The following is a 19,012-nucleotide window of genomic DNA, read 5'->3' as shown; positions in this document are numbered from 1 at the left end:
GCGCATAGAGTTGTTTGTAATATTCTCTGATGATGGTTTGAATTTCTGTGGAATCTGTGGTGATTTCCCCTTTATCATTTTTTATTGCATCTATTTGGTTGTTCTCTCTTTTATTTTTAATCAATCTGGCTAGTGGTCTGTCTATTTTATTGATCTTTTCAAAAAACCAGGTCTTGGATTTATTGATTTTTTGAAGGGTTTTTCGTGCCTCAATCTCCTTCAGCTCAGCTCTGATCTTAGTTATTTCTTGTCTTCTGCTGGGTTTTGAGTTTTTTTGATCTTGCTCCTCTAGCTCTTTCAATTTTGACGATAGGGTGTCAATTTTGGATCTCTCCATTCTCCTCATATGGGCACTTATTCCTATATACTTTCCTCTAGAGACTGGTTTAAATGTGTCCCAGAGGTTCTGGCACGTTGTGTCTTCGTTCTCATTGGTTTCGAAGAACTTCTTTATTTCTGCATTCATTTCGTTGTTTACCCAGTCAACATTCAAGAGCCAGCTGTTCAGTTTCCATGAAGCTGTGCGGTTCTGGGTTGGTTTCTGAATTCTGAGTTCTAACTTGATTGCACTATGGTTTGAGAGGCTGTTTGTTATGATTTCAGTTGTTTTGCATTTGTTGAGCAGTGCTTTACTTCCAATTATGTGGTCAATTTTAGAGTAGGTGTGATGTGGTGCTGAGAAGAATGTGTATTCTGTGGATTTTGGGTGGAGAGTTCTGTAAATGTCTATCAGGTTTGCTTGCTCCAGGTCTGAGTACAAGCCCTGGATATCCTTGTTGATTTTCTGTCTGGTTGATCTGTCTAGTATTGTCAGTGGAGTGTTAAAGTCTCCCACTATTATTGTGTGGGAGTCTAAGTCCTTCTGTAAGTCATTAAGAACTTGCCTTATGTATCTGGGTGCTCCTGCATTGGGTCCATATATGTTTAGGATCGTTAGCTCTTTTTGTTGTATTGATCCTTTTACCATTATGTAATGGCCTTCTTTGTCTCTTTTGATCTTTGTTGCTTTAAAGTCTATTTTATCAGAGATGAGAATTGCAACTCCTGCTTTTTGTTGCTTTCCATTAGCTTGGTAAATCTTCCTCCATCCCTTTATTTTGAGCCTTTGTGTATCCTTGCATGTGAGATGGGTTTCCTGGATACAGCACACTGATGGGTTTTGGATTTTTATCCAATTTGCCAGTCTGTGTCTTTTCATTGGTGCATTTAGTCCATTTACATTTAGGGTTAATATTGTTATGTGTGAATTTGATACTGCCATTTTGATGCTAAGTGGCTGTTTTGCCTGTTAGTTGTTGTAGATTCTTCATTATGTTGAAGCTCTTTAGCATTCAGTGTGATTTTGGAATGGCTGGTACTGGTTGATCCTTTCTACGTGTAGTGCTTCTTTTAGGAGCTCTTATAAAGCAGGCCTGGTGGTGACAAAATCTCTGAGTACTTGCTTGTTCGCAAAGGATTTTATTTTTCCTTCACTTCTGAAGCTCAGTTAGGCTGGATATGAAATTCTGGGTTGAAAGTTCTTTTCTTTAAGGATGTTGAATATTGGCCCCCACTCTCTTCTGGCTTGTAGTGTTTCTGCTGAGAGATCTCCTGTGAGTCTGATGGGTTTCCCTTTGTGGGTGACCCGACCTTTCTCTCTGGCTGCCTTTAGTATTTTCTCCTTCGTTTCAACCCTGGTGAATCTGAAGATTATGTGCCTTGGGGTTGCTCTTCTTGCAGAATATCTTTGTGGTGTTCTCTGTATTTCCTGCAATTGAGTGTTGGCCTGTCTTGCTAGGTGGGGGAAATTTTCCTGGATGATGTCCTGAAGAGTATTTTCCAGCTTGGATTCATTCTCTTCGTCCCCTTCTGGTACACCTATCAAACGTAGGTTAGGTCTTTTCACATAGTCCCACATTTCTTGGAGACTTTGTTCATTCCTTTTTGCGCTTTTTTCTCTAATCTTGGTTTCTCGTTTTATTTTATTGAGTTGGTCTTCGACTTCAGATATTCTTTCTTCTGCTTGGTCAATTTGGCTATTGAAACTTGTGTTTGCTTCGCGAAGTTCTCGTATTGTGTTTTTCAGCTCCTTTAATTCATTCATATTCCTCTCTAAGGTATCCATTCTTGTTATCATTTCCTTGAATCTTTTTTCAAATCTTTTTTCAAGGTTCTTAGTTTCTTTGCATTGATTTAATACATGATCTTTTAGCTCACAAAAGTTTCTCATTATCCATCTTCTGAAGTCTAATTCCGTCATTCCGTCACAGTCATTCTCCGTCCAGCTTTGTTCCCTTGCTGGTGAGGAGTTTTGGTCCTTTCTAGGAGGCGAGGTGTTCTGGTTTCAGGTGTTTTCCTCCTTTTTGCGCTGGTTTCTTCCCATCTTTGTGGATTTGTCCTCTGGTCGTCTGCGTAGTTGCTGGCTTTTCGATTGGGTCTCTGAGTGGACACCCAGAATGTTGATGATGAAGTATTTCTGTTGCTTGGTTTTCCTTCTACCAGTCTAGCCCCTTCGCTGTACGAGTGCTGAGGTCCGCTCCAGACCCTGCTTGTCTGGGGTGCACCTATAGCAGCTGTGGCACAGCGAGGGATGCTACCAGTTTCTTTTTCTGCTATCTTTGTCCCAGGATGATGCCTGCCTAATGTCAGTCTTTTGGATATAGAGCGGTCAGGGAGCTGCTTGAGGAGACAGTTTGTACTTTATATGGACTTAATTGCTGAGCTGTGCGCTCTGTTGTTCATTCAGGGCTGTTAGGCTGCTATGTTTGATTCTGCTGCAACAGAGCTCATTAAAAAACCCTTTTTTTTTTTTTCTCAAATGCTCTGTGTTGAGGGGTTTGGGCTTTATTTTTGGATGTTCGATGAGGTGTCCTGCCCAGCTAGAAGGCAGACTGGCCACTGTTTGGCTGCCGAGGCTCCACCCTGCTGTTGTGTGATTCGCCCTGTTCCTGCAGGCTCTGCTTTGGTCTCCGCCACGCCCTGTGGCGGAGTCTCTTCGTTGTAGCGTGTTGCCTCAGAAACGGCAGGCTGCGTCAGCAGTGGGCGTGTATCTCAGTAGGGACGGGTTGCCTTGGCAACGCTGGCTGCGTCAGCAGTGGGCGTGTATCTCAGTTGGGGCGGGTTGCCTCGGCAACGGCTGGCTGTGTCAGCAGTGGGCGTGTATCTCAGTTGGGGCGGGTTGCCTCGGTAGTGGTGGACGCCCCTCCCCCACAGAGCGTCTTGGACCGTCTGCTCGGGATAGTTTGAAATCGCGGTTTTGTTTGTCCCACTGGGTATCCCAAACGATCTGTTCCTGCAATCCCCTGGGCTGGCCTACTGTCCAAGTCTCATTCAGTCTCAAGTCCAGCCCTCTCAAGTCTCAGGTTGTCGGTTCAACACGGCACCCAGACAAGCGTGCCCTGTGGGGATTGCTGGGTAGGGTCGGCCGCTGCCGCCCCGGCTGCCGGCTTCGCCAGGCAGACCTGCTGCCTGGCGTCCCGTGTCTTTTTTATACTTGGGAGTTTCCCCGTTCTGTGGGCAACAACGATCAGTCTGGAAATGCCACTCTGACTCACCGTTTGCGGATTCAATGCGAGCTCCAATCCTGGGTTGTTCTCACAGCGCCATCTTGAGTCCTCCCCCAAACATGTGACTCTTGATAGGGTACCTACCCTTTCTATGCCTCCATTACCTCATTTGTAAATGGGAATGATAGTAAATACCTACCTTCCAGAATTGTTATACAGATTTAATGCAGTCTTATTTTTGTGAAACTAAGCATAGTCCCTGACACATGGGAAGCATGATAAGGTGCTCTATTATTCATTGAATACTTACTTTATGGCAGGCACTGTGCAAGGCTTGAGACCACAGAGATGTCAAGAGAGCCACAGGGCATAATCCTTGCTTTATGGAGCTTGCATTCTAGTGAGAGACTGACAAAGATGCAACCAAACATATAAACAGATAAATTAGAATGTGGTTAATACTAAGAAAGAAATAAACTAGGCAAAAAGACAGAGACTAATGGAATGGAGAGAGAACAAACTTCAAAAACAGTGGCCAGGGAATGCATTCCTGAGGAGATACTCAAGCCAATCTGAAGGACGAGAAGAAGACATCTGAAACATGAGGGCCAGGCAGGAGCAATGATTTGTAGGGGGAGGAGTACCCCGAGTCAGGAGAGAATTTGGCTTCTCTGAGGATGTGGAAAAGCCAGTCTCGACAGAGAGTAGTAAGCAGGAGTGTGGTGGGTATGAAGTAAAAGAGGAAGGCAGAGCATAGCACGGAGTTTGGTAAAACACTGGAAAGTTTAAACCAGGAAGTAGCATGATTTAGTCTACATCTTAAGATGGTCCCTCTGGCTGCCAGAGGGCTGCCAGGTCTAGAATGGATCAGAGGAGGACAAGAGAGAAATGTTGTAATTAGGAGTAATGTGGTGGCATGCACTGATGTGGTGGCAGGGGTGACAAGGAGAAAGGATGGGCAGATTTGGAATATATTTTAGAGGTGGAATTGATCAGACTTGCTGATGAATTGGATACAGGGAGAGAATAATTAAGACAATTAATAGGCTCAGATGGGTCAGAAATGCAGTGTCTGAGACACCAGAAAGTAGCTGTCAGCAGATAGTTGAATCTGAGTGCAGGATGCAGAGGAGAGGACTAGGGTAATGTAAATATAAAAATAATCATTGTGGGAGTAGAGATTAGAGAAAGAGAGAGTAGAGGCCAGGCATGGTGGCTCACGTCCGCAATCCCAATACTTTGGGAGGCCGAGGCAAGTGGATCACAATGTCAGCAGTTTGAGACCAGCCTGGCCAATATGGTGACACCCCCTCTCTACTAAAAATACAAAAATTCGCTGGACATGGTGGTGCGTGCCTGTATTCCTGGCTACTTGGGAAGCTGAAGCAGAAGAATCCCTTGAACCTGGGAGGCGGAGGCTGCAGAGAGCTGAGATTTCACTACTGTACTCCAGCCTGGGTGACACAGCAAGGCTCTGTCTCAAAAAAAGAAAAAAGAGAGAGAGGGAGATTGAGAGTAGAGAGAAAAGAGAAGAGGGCCTAGTCTGAACCCTGAGGAGGGAGAGGCTGCCATGGCTCTAAAATTGGAGCCAGCATTGTGTTGATGCTGGAGGAGAATGAGAATATATTATGCTAGATATTTTCCATGTGCTCCCATCCATCCATTCTCTACCTTCCTTGACTTTGCTCTGTACCCTAGGGAACTGATCACTATGGAATGCGACACACCAACTCCCTGGCCCTCTGGCTATTGGTTGGATCAGCTAAAGGGAAGTACCAGCAGGAGATACAAGAGGAGAGACACACTAAAAATTAGGGAGCCATAATTCCTTATGGGGAAGCAGGGGCTGTATTTCTCTGCCACCATGGCTCCTCTGAGGCAGGCCCCACTTGCCTGCTTCCAACTCTCACTCCAGTTCTACTGCTCCTCCTTCTTGCTGCTCAGACCTTAACAGCTCCCCATGGTTGCTAGTCCCTCAGTGCTGCAGCACCCTTGTTAGTCCTGGCATCTGCCTGCCACTCTGTAACTAGTACTTTCCTAAAATTCTCTTCAGAATTCAGGTGGCTTTCCTTGCCACCTCAGAGAGGGTCTCTCTATACTCTCCCCTAGCGAGAGATCATTGTTACCTGTTATTAGCAGCTTGTTAGCCTGCAGGTGGGAAGTCAGGGGCTGGTGTTGTCTGTTGTTCTGATTAACCCCCAGTCTCAGGCAGGCACTATGTCTCAGGGTCTTGGGTGCTGGTGGCATTCTCTGCATTCATACCCTTGGCCCAGCTGTCATTCTGAGTCCATCATACATACATCCTGTCTCTTCCCCAGGGGTAGAGAGTCTTGTTCTGTTTCCTCTGTGAGTTGTAATCAGTTTCCACAGCTCTTCCTGTCCCCCTCCTTCCCGTCCCTTCTCTTCCTTCCTCTTTCTCTCTTTCCCTTCCTTCCTTTCTTCCCTCCCTCCTTCCTTCCTTTCTTTTCTTTCTTTCTCCCTTCCCCTCCCCTCCTTTTTTTCCCTTCCACACCCCTCCCCTCCACTTTCTCATTTCTTTTCTCTTCCTTTCTGCCACCCTCCAACCTTTCCTTCCTTCTTTCTCTCTTTCTCCTTCTCTTTCTTTTGAGGGTCTCACTATGTTGCCCAGGCTGGATTCAAATTCCTGCATTCGAGGGATCCTCCCACCTCAGCCTCTGGAGTAGCTGGGAATACAGGCATGCTCCGCTGTGCCTGGCTGCTTTTCACAGTGTCTTAGGCTAATGATGTTTGTTGCCTTCCCACAGTGCCTAAGGCTTCTATTCCTTTGGAGAGATGGGGAAGAAGCATCCAGTGAGGCATTTGCCTTTTCCACAGTGACTGTGTCCTCCTTCCCTAGGTCTACACCATAAGGGACACTTTCTCAGGATTCTTGCCCTTACCTGAGTTTTTTTTGTAAGGTCCAGTGAGGTCCATAGAGAAGAGCTATTGAGTGATTGCAAATTCCTCTTGTGTCTATGGTCCCCAAGGGTTCTATATTCTCTGGGTAGCTGTCTTAGTCACCTTGGGCCAGATTGCCATAGAATGGTTGGCTTAAACAACGGAAATGTATTTCATATATTTCTGGAGGCTGGGAAATTCAAGATCAAGGGTCTGGCCAATCCAGTTCCTGATAGGGCTCCTCTTCTGGCTTGTAGTTGATCATGTTCTCTTTGTCCTTACGAGGAAAGAGAGTAGGGTTATAGGGGAGAGAGATAGAGGCAGGGAGGGAAGCGGGGAGAAAGAGCCAGAGAGTGAGGGAAAGAGAAAGCAGGGAAGGAGAAGGAGAGAGAGGGAAGGAGGGAGGGAGGAAGGAAGAGGAAGGAAGGGAGAGAGAGAACACATGAGCAAGTTCCCTGGTCTTTTCTTGTAAGGGTATTAATCCCTGCATGAGGATACCCTCAGACATTCATCTAAACCTAATTACCTCCCAAAGGCTCCATCTCCAAACACTGTATATTGGGGATTAGGGCTTCAAAATATGAATTGTGGAGGGACACAATTTAGGGCACAGTAGTACCCCATACTCATGCTTTAGCAATTAAAGTATTTGGTTGAGTTTTTCTTCTTGCCGGTGTTTGGTGGTTACCATGCCAGGTGGCAAGAGCTGATGCCCCATCTCTCTTTGCAGGTGCCCATCTTTCCTAAGGATTTCCAGTTAGTAGGTTGCTCTGTCACTTCAGCTCTCTGATGGGCTCAAGAAGAGTTGTGAATTTTCAGATGGTCTGGCTTTGTTGTTGCTATTGTTGTGATTATTATTGTTGCTCTAAGAGTGGGATGCCCTTCTCAGATTTCTACAACCTAAGCAGAAGCCAGAGGCCTCTCATGCAATTCAAGACCTCTCCTCTCTGCTACTCAGGGAGGTGAAGAAAGAGTCTAATTTGTTCAGTCACAGGTGTTTTGTTGTTGTTGTTTGTTTGTTTGTTTTGATTTTTTGCCTCCTCCTGCCTCCATAATTCTTCTGGCTCTTCCGGGATTGGGACACAGGATAACAGAGTAGAGGAAGGAATGAAAGAATTCAATTTCTGGAGCCAATAGAGTTCTTGTTTGACCAACACTGGATGTTGTCAACTTCTGCCATTACTACAGACATCCAAAATGTGGCCATGATATGGGATATAAGTATGGGTTACATGGGTGACCTCTTCTGGGACTGCCAAACTACATAGATTCCCAGTGCGGGTGCTCTCTGAGTGATCTTTTGTGACTATCCCAGCCTCTGCTCCTGGTGGTCTGTTACACAGCTTCCTACTGCTGAGATCCTCCTGTCCTGGCTCTTACTCCTCTGGGGTGAAGTACCTTCAAAATAGATTTATTGGGTTCTCTTGGACGACAAACTCATACATCCTTGTCTTCCAAACAGGTAAAATTATAGCTTGTTTCAACCATTGATCTCTATTCTTGCCTGGCCATTTCTGGTGGCTTCAGGTAGCCTCTGTCTTCCAAATTCTCTGTGGGAAGCAGGGACTAGTGTCTATATTCTTAAATGTTCCTGGTATGGCCACTTTGGGTAAGGGTCTATCCTGCTATAAGTAATAGCACCACATCTGGCTAATTTTTTATTTTTTAGTAGGGACGGGGTTTCACTATGTAGCCCAGCCAGGCTGGTCTCGAATTCCTGAGCTCAGGAATCCACCTGCCTTGCCTCCCAAAGTGCTAGGATTACAGGCATGAGCCATGTGCCTGGCCAGATGTATTCCTTTGGCCTTTTGGGGAGAGCAGGACAGGCTTCACAAGCTGGTCTAAAGGACTTGAGAGAGTAGGAAAAGGAGATTGGGTTTGAGTTTTTCTTCTGGTAATGTGGTGTGGTGGGTTGAGGGTCCCTGTGCATGGGTAGGCAGAGTCTTGTGTGGATAGAATCTCCCACCAGCGCCAAAGGAGGGAGCACCTGAGCTTTCTTATTAGCTAGCCCAGATGTGGGCCACAGGGGGAAGAAAAAGTGGTGAGCATTAAAAATGATCAGGAATCAAACATCAAAAAATGGACTTAAACTCTATCAAGTCTTAGTCTAGCTCTAGGGAACATATGGCAAGACTTCCTGATAACTCTCTTCCTGGGTCTGGGTTTGGTTTCTAACTCATGATAGCACAGGACTATTGTACAGCTTAATAAATGTCTAGTTGGAGAGGGAGATGTCGATCTTTTCCTCATTCTCTACTGTGGTTCTCTTGGGTTTCCATTGCTTAGTTTGGTTGAGGGGAGGATAGGGAAAAGGGACTTTGTCTTCCTCCACAGAGAGGGGAGAAAAATGACACATCATTTCTCACTAGGCTGGCAATTCTCTACCTCAATGCCTGTCATCAATCTGTCTTCCAAATTTCTATGATTCTGCTTTTTGGCTGGAATGAGTGACGGGAGTTGATAATTGTGGACTGTTCTGCTATCTTAGATTTTATAGAGTGTTGGGGTAATTATTGCACATTGTTTTCAGCTTTGGAGCCTTAATTCAAATTCTGAGACCATAGGAAAAGCCCTCATTCAACATCCAGTTATACACAGAGGAGGGAAATAACTTTCCTTGGGATGGCAGAGTATAAAGCTGAGAACAGATGCAGGTGTATTGGATTCCTTCCTTCCTCCCTCCCTCCCTCCCTCCTTCCCTCCCTCCCTCCCTCCCTCCCTCCCTCCCTCCCTCCCTCCCTTCCTTCCTTCCTTCCTTCCTTTGTTCCTTCCTTCTTTCCTTTCTTCCTTCCTCCTCCCTTCCTCTTTATTTTCTCTTTTCTTTCTTTTGACAGAGTCTCATTCTGTTGCCCACACTGGAGTGCAATGGCACAATCTTGGCTCACTGCAACCTCCGCCTCCTGGATTCAAGCAAGTTTTCTGCCTCACTCTCCCTAGTGGTTGGTATTACAGGTGTGTACCACCACGTCCACCTAATTTTTTTTTTTTTTAGAGATGAGGGTTTCAACATGTTGGCCAGTCTGGTCTTGAACTCCTGACCTCAGGTGATCCGCCTACCTCTTAAAGTGCTGGGATTACAGGCATGAGCCGTCGTGCCCAGCCAGGTGCAGGTGAATTAGAAGGTTTGCTTAAGGGAGGATGGGAAAAGTTTATTTGGCTTCAGTCTCTAGTGAACCTTGAGGCAAGAGCAGCAGCTGAGAGTAAGCAGGGAAAAGAAGGTATATGAAGTTTAGGGAGGAAATTATTTTGGGTGATGGAAGAGTAAGTCTGTTCAAGAAACACAGTGGGATTGCTGGACAGTGGTGGCTTGCTACATGCCCTTTGAGGTTTGTGATCATGAATTTCAAGGGAAACCAGTCTACTCAGTTGGGTGACTTTTTTTTTTTTTCCTAGCAAATTGTACCTGTTTGGTGCAGGCATAGAAAAAGCGAATGGCAGGATTCATCTAGGGTTGATGTTTCCTAGGTGCTGTGGACTACATCAGGCCCCTCCACCCTTCAAATTAATATGTTGAAGCTCAGCTGGGCACAGTGGTTCAAGCCTGTAATCCCAGCACTGTGGAAGGCTGAGGTGGGAGGATCACTTGAGGCCAGGAGTTTGAGACCAGCCTAACCAACATGGTGAAACAAAAATACAAAAAATTAGCCAGCTGTGGTGGTGTGTGCCTGTAGTCCCAGCTACTCAGGAGGCTGAGGCATGAGAATCACTTGAACCTAAGAGGTGGAGGTTGCAGTGAACCAAGATTGCGTGACAGCACTCCAGTCTTGGTGACACAGTGAGACCTTCACTCCAAAAAAGAAAAAATTCATCTGTTGACGCTCTAACCCTCATTGTGGCTGCATTTGGAGTAAGGCAGTAATTAAGTTTAAATAAAGTTACGAGGGTAGAGCTCTGATAGGATTAGTGTCCTTATAAGAAGACACACCGGAGAACTTTTGGGCTTTCCTTCTCTCCTCATCATGTGAGGACTATGAAAAGGCGGCCATCTACAAGCCAGGAAGAAAGCCCCTTCCAAGGACAGACTCTGCCAGACCTTGATCTGGGACTACTAGTTTCCAAAACTGTGAGAAAATACATTTCTGTTGTTTAAGTCCCCCAATTTATGGTGTTTTGTTATAGCAACCCAAGCTGACTAATACACTAGGCAAGGATGACTGAGGGAGAAGGGGGCAAAGGAGTTATGGATGTTTGCAGAAGAGTGATTATAAGGATGGGACCATGAAATCTAGGATAGACAAGGTGCTCTGGATATGAAGCCAAGAGAAAGTTGATGATTGGATCAATGGATCGAATGTTAAATTATACCAATGAGGATAAAAGGTGGTGGTTGCTTTTGAGGTTCATTCATGTTGTAGTATGTATCACTACATCCTTCCTTTTTGTGGCTGAATAATATTTCACTGGATGGCTATACCACGTTTTCTTTATCCACTTATCAGTTGATGGACATTTGGTTTGTTTGCAGAAGGCTTCTGACATTTGTAGTTAAAAAAGTTTCGCATACATAATGAGTGTGAATGTCATAATGTCAATTGAACAGAGTTTTCAAAAGGATTGTATATGTAATGGACACTGCTGCACTATACAGAATACAGACTGTGTACTTGGGAAAATCAAGGAAGAATATGTTCACACATTTAGTTATCCAATTGGTCCAGAGTCCCAGAACTGCTCAGTTTGTTTGTCCCTAGGGAAGATACAGAAGATATGTCTGCTACTAATAGCAGCGATATCTGCTATTTTCATTGTCTGTGAAAAATAAGCATTTATCTAAAAATTATGCTTTTGGCTTAATGTTTGTGTTTTACTTTTTAATATTTTTATTTAAGAAACAAACCCACCTACTCTTCATTGTCATGGGTTCAGCAAGAAAGCTGTGACTACATAGTACCTCTGGCCCACAGTTTGTGCTCTGAGGAAAGCAATATCAGAGGTTAGAACATTTCCCTCCTTTGGAATGGTCACCCAGCCCTCTTGGTACAGGTAGCAGGTATCTCTTTTGTATCTTCCCTAAGAACAAACTAACTGCGCAGTACTGGGGTTCTGGACCAATTGGAAAACTAAAAACTCCAACCTTAAGGCAGAAGGTAGCAGCAGGTATGCTGCTCTGGACATGAAGCCAAGAGAAAACCCCAACCCTAGATGAATCCTGCCATTTGCTTTTTCCATACCTGCACCAAACAGGTACAATTTGCTAGGAAAAGAAAGTCACCCAACTATACTGTTTTCCCTTGAAATTAATGATCACAAACCTCAGAGGGCCCGTAGCAAGGCACCACTGTCCAGCAATCCCACTGTTTCCTGAATAGACTTACTTTTTCATCCTCCAAAATAACTTCCTTAGATATTCCTGGATGATACTCGCTGCTGCAGTTTTGTTTTGTTTTAAATTGACAATAAGGGATAGTAAAAACCTCTTTCAGCCTGTTTTTGTCTCTTGGTATACAGAACTTTTCCTTCATTCCAACAGAAGAGAATCAGAAAGGCTCTGCCTCCAAAAAGAATCCTAGTTTTTCCAGATCTTAAAACAGCAAGGTTCAATGTCCAGACCCTCAGTGTCATGAGTGTTGCTCTGTGTCATGCCACTGCCCATCACCATTTTGGTTATTTGGTACTTCTACCACCACTAATCATTGTCATTATTCCTTGGGGATAGATTTTCCTGTGCTAACTACACTGCTGATGCTTTCGTACATGCAACTGAGTGTCACAAACTGCTGCAGAGAAAGTTTTACTAATCTGTGATAAACAGAATCAATTCTCAAGTAGTCTTTGGTGTTTATATGTGTGTCCTTAGGATTTCAACTAAACGTAGTACCCCCCTTTCACCCCATGCCACTGGATTGTTGTCTAATTTTTCATGTTAGTTAATTGTTCTTAGGATAGTGGGATCATTGTTCCCTCTCACAAAACAAAACAGTTCCTTTAAAATCAGGCTAAATGAACAGTAATTGAGCACAAAAGCCTGACCTTGCCAACATAGCATTGCATACTTAGTCAAATTAGTTTAGACCATTATGGTTTATATTAATTATGTTTGTCATTTGTAATTAATGTGAATTAAAATTTGGAGGAGAATTTTGGAATTATTTTGGTCAATATGCTAATGGGAATTTCAGAACGTGTTAACATTTTCTCTTGCTCCTTAAAATCGTTCTGTGTTTTGTTAACAGAGTAATTATGTCTTTGATCTGATTTTGGAATAGGTTATTTGTAATGTTAGCTTAGGGACAATGTGGAAACCATCCTTCACCGAATTTTCTCTGGTTCCCTTTGGCAATCGACATAAAGCTGATCAGGAGAGAAGCAATCCATACATTTGAATTTTGGCTCACTGTGTAAGATGATACCATTGACCCAAATTTAGAATGTCTTGGAGTAACTTAAGACTTTCTACTAAAATGTACTTACTGTGTCTTGGATATGAAACAGGTGGCTCAGCAGACAAGCATGAGCTGTTGTAATAAATGGACTATTATATGCCAAAGAAGCTTTACATTATCATCATTAACCCTCATTAAAATCACAAGCTTTTAGCTTCTCACAGCTTGTTTTCTTTTAAAGAGATGATGTTCAAGGTTATGCAGTATTCTTTGAAATGTTTATATTTAAAATAAAGTATCTCTTTGTGCTTATGCTTGTGCTTCAATCTTATGAGAGAGGTGGCTTTGATGTTGAACAGTAATATCAACATATGTGTGTGTGTGTGTGTGTGTATATATATATATATATATATATTTCAGATGGATTATTCCTCTGTCACTGAGGCTGGAGTACAGTGATGTGATCTTTGTTCACTGCAACCTCCGCCTCCTGGGTTCAAGTGATTCTCCTGCCTCAACCTCCCCAAGTAGCTGAGACTATAGGCATGCACCACCATGCACAGCTAATTTTTTTTTTTATCTTTAGTAGAGGTGAGGTTTCACCATGTTGGCCAGGCTGGTCTCAAACTCTTGACCTCAGGTGATCCACCCACCTTGGCCTCCCAAAGTGCTGGGATTACAGGCGTAAGCCACAGAGTCCAGCCAACTTTAATATTTTATTGTCCTTGTCAGACTCTCATATAGCTTTCAAAAATTATTAAGTTCACAGAAATTCTGTTTGGGCACCCACATTTGTAGTTTCTCTTTCTTTTAGCAATCCTTGTCTCTTTTTATCCTGCTTCTATATCCATCATTCTCAATATCACTAACATTCATGGAGCCGATACCATTATGTGAGAAAGCACAGCAATTTCTTTAGTAAATGTGTTCACATTTTATCCCTTTAAATACAGACTCTGATGGACTCTAAGTGAAGCAATGCCAGGGTGAAAAGGGTGTACGAGATTTCTCTTAGGCCTCTGCCTGGTTCTCATTAGCCCTCGTTTAATTTGGTTTTGGCCTTAGCTACATAGCCTAGTTTAATTTACCTCCCCTGCCCCAATATTTTCTTGTGGAAAATTTTAGCTTTAGTTTTTAACTTTTGTAAAATTTGGTTGCTTTTGTTAAAAGATAAACTTAGGCACATTAAAATTTGGAAGAATTTATTTGTTCAGGCGGAGATTCATGAATTAGGCAGAGCCAGACCTCAAGCAGTCCAGGACTCCACTGAGGCAGTTTGACAGAAAAATTTTATAAGGTGTTTGTGGAAGAAATACAAAGAAATACTTGATCGGTTAAAGTGAGAAGTCCCTAGTTAGAGGTTAGTTGGTGGTTTCTGATTGATTAAGCTTAAGTGTCATTTTACTGTTGACATTGAGTTAGGTTTTGCTTTGCTAGTAAGGGACCCAAGGTGACAGAGTTGTTTCAGCCTAATGGCCTCCTAATTAAAGTTTTTAAATACTTTGAATGTTAAGAAAATATACTTCACTCAAGACTTGGGTTCTATACACATTGAAATTGTTATGCGTTTTGATGAAGAGGTAAATTTCGAAATGATGCTTAAAATATTGGGGTTTGGTTTAATAATGGTTTACCGAGTTTGTTGAATACAGGCAGTATGTTGTTTTCACATTTATCATTTAAAACCATTAATGTTAACTTTAATTTTAAATTCCAGGGTACATGTGCAGGATGTGCAGGTTTGTTATATAGGTGAATGTATGCGATGGTGGCTTGTAGTACCTATCCACCCATCACGTAGTTATTAAGCCCAGCAAGCATTAGCTATTTTTCCTAATACTCCCCTTTCCCTCACCCCGTCTCCCGACAGGCCCCAGTGTGTGTTATTCCCTTCATATGTCCATGTGTTCTCATTGTTTAGCTCCTACTTATAAGTGAGAACATGTGGTGTTTGGTTTTCTGTTCCTGCATTAGTTTGCTGAGGATAACAGCTTCCAGCTCCATACATGTCCCTGCTAATGACATTATCTCCTTCCTTTTTATGACTGCATTGTATTCCATGGTGTATATGTACCACGTTTTCTTTATCCAGTCTATTATTGATAGGCATTTGGGTTGATTCCATGTCTCAAAGATCTTGAACCAGAAATACAATTTGACTCACCAATACTATTACTGGGTATATACCCAAAGGAATATAAATCATTCTATTATAAAGATACATGCACATGTATGTTCATTGCAGCACTCTTCACATTTGTCATTTTATTTAATTGTAGGAAATAGGGGAGTATAGCCATACAGACTTGGCCTAATATAAGTTCATGAGAAACGTACAATTGGGAATGCAAGTGATATGGAAGACATTGTTTTCTTTTCTTTGTTTTTGTTTTCCTGAGATGGAGTTTTGTTCTTGTTGCCCAGGCTGGAGTGTAATGGTGCAGCCTCGGCTCATTGCAACCTCCACCTCTCAGGTTCAAGTGATTCTCCTGCCTCAGCCTCCTAAGTAGCTGGTATTACAGGTGCCCACCACCATGCCTGGCCAATGTTTTGCATTTTTATTTTTATTTTATTTTATTATTATCATATTTTTTGAGACAGAGTCTCACTCTGTCTCCAGGCTGGAGTGGCCCTATCTTGGCTCACTGCAACCTCTGCCTCCCAGGCTCAAATGATTCTCCTTCCTCAGTCTCCCGAATGGCTGGGATTATAGGCATGCACCACCATGCCCAGCTAATTTTTGTATTTTTAGTAGAGATGGGGTTTCACCATCTTGACCAGGATGATCTTGATCTCTTGACCTCATGATCCACCTGCCTCAGCCTTCAAAAGAGCTGGGATTACAGGCGTGAGCCACCGTGTCCAGTATGACTGTTTTCTCTTGAGAAATTTGCAAGGAGACATATGAGTATAATGAGACTGTATTTTGAAATATAAACTTATTCCTTTCTCCCAGTATTTTATGCTATCCTACCATTCTCCCCAACCTAGGAATTAACTAGGGTACATTAATCTAAGTGACCCTAGGAGAGATTGTTAAAAAGAAGAAAGAAAATAATAAACACTTACTTTTCGAGTTTCAGAATAGATACAGACCATATTTTGAAAGAAATGCTTTGTGAGACAAAGCGCATAAAGTTCTGTATGCCATAAAAAGTAGATTAAGAAGAACACGGAATGATGTGAGGAGCATTTTTCCAGTGTTTTGAAGAGACAACCTAGAGAGAAGATAAATGCAGGTTGGGGAGGGGCAGTCATAGGGACTTGAAAACTTGAGGATCTGTAATAGAGGAGATTTGAGCTGAATGAATTTTCAGTTCCCTAAAGAGTCATGCTCACTTGTTTCTCAGTGATTTTGCTAATGCTGCTTCTACCTTTGTATGCAGCTCAGCTCTTGTTTCTGTTGGGAGGCCTGCGTTAGCCCACCCCAGTCTACCCAGTTTCTGTAATGAGTAAAGGGTTAATTCAGTAGGCCTGGTTTGCTCAAACTCTGCACATTTCAAAGGTCTTCAGGAAGGGTCCATAAATGGTTCCTGGGAGATAACCTCTGAGCCCTTGAAATATCCTTTCTGTTAAGACTGTCTTTGTGTACTTGAGACTTTGGTTTACATGGACAGTTTATGTTAACAATGTGATTTATGATGAATGACTATTTTTGTATTTTTTGTATTTTTAATAGAGATGGGGTTTCACCAGTTATCAGTTTGACCTCTGGATGGAGGCTGGAGATAGAGTAACTACAGTTGGTCATGCAGGTATTCCACACCTATGTGACTGATCCCAATAAAAACCCCTGAACCAAGGCTTTCGTGGGGTTTGTTCCCCGGCTGGCAATACTTTGCACATGTTATCATGCCTTGTTCAACTGGGGGAAATTAAGTGCTGTCTGTGAGACTCCTGAGAGATGACCCCTGGAAACTTGCTCTTGGTTTCTCATGGACTCTGCTCTATGCACCTTTTTTTTGGCTGATTTAAGTCTGCATTCTTTTGCTGTAGTAAACCGTAACTGTGAGCATAATAGCTTTTCTGGGTCCTGTGAGTCCTTCCAGTGAATCATCAAACCTGAAGGTGATCTTGACACTCTTCAATAATTTATTCTACAACAGTTATCACACTGCTCATTCATCCACCATCTATCCATCATTTAACCAATGAACTATTGAATGCCTGCCATGTCCCAGGCATTGTATTAAGCCTAGAGGTGTAGGGGTAAACATGATAGACACAATCCTTACCATCAGTGAGTTTGTAATCTGGTGGTGAAAAGAGAGAAGTAAACAGATAAATACAATTCAGTATAGGAGTAGCTATTCTAGGCATAGTGCAGGGTGCCATAGGGAGCAGAGAGATAAGAGGCCAACCAAAATTAGTGTGGAGGGTGTCAGGTCAAGCTTTCTAGAGTGGGTGAAGAGCTGCTTGCTAAGTAGGCAAGTGACAAAGGGGTAGAAAAGGGTGATAAAGCAAAGGCAACACATATACAAAAACCAGGAAGTGAGAGGAGTGAAATAATTTTGTTGCATCTGGAAAGGAAGACTTTTGCTGCTGTTGTTGTTGTTGTTGTTTTGAGATGGAATCTTGCTCTGTTGCCCAGGCTGGAGTCCAGTGGCGTGATCTTACCACAACCTCAGCCTCCTGGGTTTGAATGATTCTCGTGTCTCAGCCTCCTGAGTAGCTGAGATTACAGGCGCATGCCACCGTACCCAGCTAATTTTTGTATTTTTAATAGAGACGGGGTTTCACCATGTTGGCCAGGCTGGTCTTGAACTCCTGACCTCGAGTAATCTGCCTGCCTTGGCCTCCCAAAGTGCTGGGATTACAGGCGTGAGCCACCGTGCCTGGCCTGGAAAGAAATGTTTGAGGGAAAAAGTGGCAAGAGATGAGGCTAGAGAACCATGTAGTGGCTAGAGTCAAGTAAGACATGGTATGCTTCTCTTAGACAGATGTGAAGAAGTCTAGATTTGGGGGGGAAAAAGGTGAGTTCAGGTTTGGCCATGTGGATGTTGTTTAATGGTTTCTTCTTCCCTTCATCTGTAAGTTCCATGAGGTCAGGCAACACTATTTATTAAATATAACCTGTTCTGCTATAAGTCAATAGTATCATTCCTAAGATGCTTATCACTACGTGAAGTATATTATCAAAACCATTGTTTCAGTAGATAAAGGAAATTAGGAGTTAGAGAGTTTTTATATGGACAATATCCAAGTTATTTTTGCTGCAGGGATTTCAATAATAAAGGAATCCTGAATATAAGTATATTTAGTTATTAGATGCTAAAAATAATAAATTATATTAAAACTGACAAAATAATTTTTTTCATTTTCAGTACATTCCACTCCCTCTACTTATTCTTTTCTTTAACCTTTGGCCTGGCAATTTTACTTGCAGCACACCTTACAAACACCAAAGGCAAACATAAGAGCAAACGCAGACCCAGCTGAGTAAATATCTGAGAGTAGCCACTCATTCCAGCAAAGTGTCTCTGTGTCCTATGCTTCGTATACACGTTGTCTACATAGTCAGCATTAGTTCTCTATCACAATCAAATTATTAAACTACTGATCACATATGGCCTAGGGAAATTATTAAAATTAGCACTGGCCAGGAGTGTGGTGGCTCACTCCTGTAATCCCAGCACTTTGGGAGGCCAAGGCGGGTGGATCATGAGGTCAAGAGATCGAAATCATCCTGGTTAACATGGTGAAACCCCATCTCCACTAAATACAAAAATTAGCTGGGCGTGGTGGCACGTGCCTATAGTCCCAACTATTTAGGAGGTTGAGGCAGGAGAATCACTTGAACCTGGGAAGAGAAGGTTGCAGTGAGCTGAGATCATACCATTGCACTCCAGCCTTGGGACAGAGTGAGAGTCCATCACAAATAAATACATAAATATAAATAAAAATAATAAAATTAGCATTATTGGAGAAATGGTTGCTATTCATTCCCCCATGACATGAAATGGCATTTTGTAATATGCTCAATTCTAGCTGTCTATATATATATATTTTTAACAGTCTTGTTCTGTCACACAGGCATGATCTTGGCTCGCTGCAACCTGCACCTCCCAGGTTCAAGCGATTCTCCTGCCTTAGCCTCCTGAGTAGCTCGGATTACAGGTATGCACCATGCCTGGCTCATTTTTTTTGTATTTTTACTAGAGACAAGGTTTCACCATATCAGTCAGGCTGGTCTCAACTCCTGACCTCAAATGATCCACCTGCCTCAGCCCTCCAAAGTGCTGAAATTACAGGTGTGAACCACTATGCTCCACCCAGGAAGCTATATTTAAAACAAAACAAAACAAA

Source organism: Callithrix jacchus, chromosome 14, assembly GCF_049354715.1.
Source record: "Callithrix jacchus isolate 240 chromosome 14, calJac240_pri, whole genome shotgun sequence".
NCBI classification, from domain to species: domain Eukaryota; kingdom Metazoa; phylum Chordata; class Mammalia; order Primates; family Cebidae; genus Callithrix; species Callithrix jacchus.
The sequence above is the reverse complement of the archived record's forward strand: the minus strand, read 5'-3'. Positions refer to the sequence as shown.